We start from the raw sequence: 2,960 nt of genomic DNA, 5'->3' as shown, positions 1-2,960 counted from the left end.
AGGCAACATTTGAGAAGATACTTGAAAGAGGAAAGGCAGGGGACAACAGAAGATGGGAGAAAGAGTATTCCAACCAGGGTACAAGATGTGCAAAGGCCCTAAGGCCATAGGGTGGGTGTATTTGGGCACAGCTAGGAAGCCAATGTGGCCAGAGCAGAATGAGCAAGAATCAGATTGGAGAAGAGCTCAGGGAGGCAGCAGAGGGCCAGCTTTTGTCAGGTCTTTTAGGCCTTGGTAAAGATTTGGCTTTTACTGTAACTAAAAGAAGCCACTGGAGGTTTCTAGAAGAGAAGGGACCTGATTCGACTTCCTTTTTTTTTTTTTTTTTTTTTTGAGGCAGGGTATCACTGTGTCGTCCAGGCTGGAATGCAGTGGCACACTCACGGCCACTGCAGCCGCAGCCTCAACCTACTGGGCTCAGGTGATCCTTCCACCCCAGCCTTCCAAGTACCTGGAACTACAGGTGCACACCACCATGCCCAGCTAATTTTTTTATTTTTTGTAGAAATGAGGTCTCGCCATGTTGCCTAGGCTCGTCTCGAACTCCTGGGCTCAGGCAGTCCTCTCGCCTCAGCTTCCTAAAGCGCTGGGATTTCAGGTGTAAGCCACTGTGTCCAGCCTTGACTTACATTTTTACAAAGAACTCTGGCTACTGTGAGGAGAATGAGATGTACACGGGAAGGAAATAGCCTTTGGAGATTGTCAAAAGAAACAGGGCAACAATTAGGAGGCTACTGTGATCATTTAGGTGAGATGTGATGGTGGTTTAGACCAGGGGTCCTCAAACTACGGCCCGCGGGCCACATGTGGCCCGCCGAGGACATTTATCCAGCCCACCAGGTGTTTTTGCTGCCACTGCCTGTCCTGCCTAGCAGCTGACTCATCCGGGCCGCAGTGCGCATGTGTGGAATGTGCGTTGCACTCTCCAACTCCCCTCCTTCTTTCTGTCTCTCAACTCCTCCTCTCAGTAATCTCAGGAACCATGCACTCAAAATGGCAACCAACTTTGGCAGCACTTATGTCTGTGAACAGAATTTTTCCAGAATGAAACATCTGAAATCGCCAACCAGATCTAGACTAACTGATGCACACTTGCATCACTTGTTACGACTAGCAGTGACAAATATGGAACCGGACATTGACCATCTTATTAGCCAAAAGCAGGCCCATAGTTCCCATTGAAATACTGGTAAGTAGCCGGGCTCGGTGGCTCAGCCTGTAATCCCGCGCCTTTGGGAGGCTGAGGTGAGTGGATTGCCTGAGCCTGTGGGTTCGAGACCCGCCTGGGCAGCGAGACCTCATCTCTACAATAAATAAAAAAAAATCAGCCAGGCGTGGTAGCGCATGCCTGTAATTCCGGCTACTCGGAAGGCTGAGGCGGAAGGATCGCCGGAGCCCAGCAGGTCGAGGCTGCGGTGGCCGGGAGCGGCCACTGCACTCTAGTTTGGGCGACAGAGTGAGACTCCACCTGAAAAAAAAAAAAAAAAAGAAATACTGGTAAGTTTGTTGATTTAACTTTACTTGTTCTTCATTTTAAATATTGTATTTGTTCCCATTTTGTTTTGTTTTTTCACTTCAAAATGTGCATAGGAATTTGTTCATAGTTTTTTTTTTAAACTATAGTCCGCCCCTCCAACGGTCTGAGGAACAGTGAAGTGGCCCCCTGTTTTAAAAGTTTGAGGACCCCTGGTTTAGACTGTAGCAGTAGTGATGGAGAAGGACGGAGCACCAGCCTCTGAACATGCCCTGATGGTCACGTTATTTTGGATAAAAGATTACATTTTGTTAATAGCTTTGTTTTGGAACTTTCTAATGTTGGAAAATTGTGCTGCCCTGTTTAAAAAAAAAATTGATCACAATTATATCTAACATTTTGAACACTTACTATGCCAAACACTAGTCTTTTTAAAGTACTTATTCATTCATTTTATCTTCCCAAAAGCATGTCAAAATACATACTATTTTTAGCCTCATTTTAGAGCTAAAGTGACTGTATTCATTCCTGTGGCCGTTGTAACAAATTACCACAAACTTGGTAGTTTAAAACAACAGAAATATATTTTCTCACAGTTCTGAAGGCCTGAAGTCTGGAACCTGAAGCCTAATAGTATCACTGGACCAGAATTAAGACGGAGGCAATCACTCCCTCTTGAAGCACTGGGGAGAATCTGCTTCTTGCCTCTTCCAGCTGCTGGTGAGTGCAGACATTCCTTGGTTTGCGGCTGCATCCTTCCAGTCTTCAAGGTCAACATCTCCCAATCTTTCTCTGCTTGTTTTCACCTCACCCCCTTCCTGTGTGTGTAGTAAAGCCTCCCTCTTCTGTGTCAAGTACATGTGATTACAAGCAGGGTCTACCAATAATCCAGGATAACCTTCCCATCTCAAAACCCTTAATCACATCTGCAAAGACATTTCTCCCCTTTTTTTCCATATAAGGAGATATTCACAGGTTTCAGGGATTGAGACTAAATAAATTCTGAGGGCTGTTTTGTTTTGAATTGGAGTCTCACTCTCTAACCCAGACTGGAGTGCAGTGGCTGCTCCCGGCCACTGCAGCCTCGACCTGCTGGGCTCCAGCGATCCTTCCGCCTCAGTCTTCCAAGTAACTGGAACTACAGGCGTGCACTACCACGTCCGGCTAATTTTTGATTTATTGTGGAGATGAGGTCTCGCCAAGTTGCCCAGGCGGGTCTCGAACCCGCAGGCTCAGACAATTCACTCACCTCAGCCTCCCAAAGCGCAGGATTACAGGCTGAGCCACAGAGCCCAGCTAGGGCTTTTTTTTCCTCACTTATCTCAGCATCGTTGTGAACGTTCTCTGAATTTAAACATTAGCATGTGGGCGTTTGTTTATATTTGTTGCGTAAGGCACTTGAGTAAGTCTTATTAGGAGAGGACTCTCCAAGTCAGACCTATTTTCTCCAAATGGTAAGTCTGAACAAGGTTTCTTGGGCTTCCCA

Source organism: Carlito syrichta, unplaced genomic scaffold, assembly GCF_000164805.1.
Source record: "Carlito syrichta isolate Samal-C Ts95f unplaced genomic scaffold, Tarsius_syrichta-2.0.1 Scaffold303482, whole genome shotgun sequence".
In the NCBI taxonomy this organism is placed as follows: domain Eukaryota; kingdom Metazoa; phylum Chordata; class Mammalia; order Primates; family Tarsiidae; genus Carlito; species Carlito syrichta.
Note: the sequence above shows the minus strand (reverse complement) of the source record.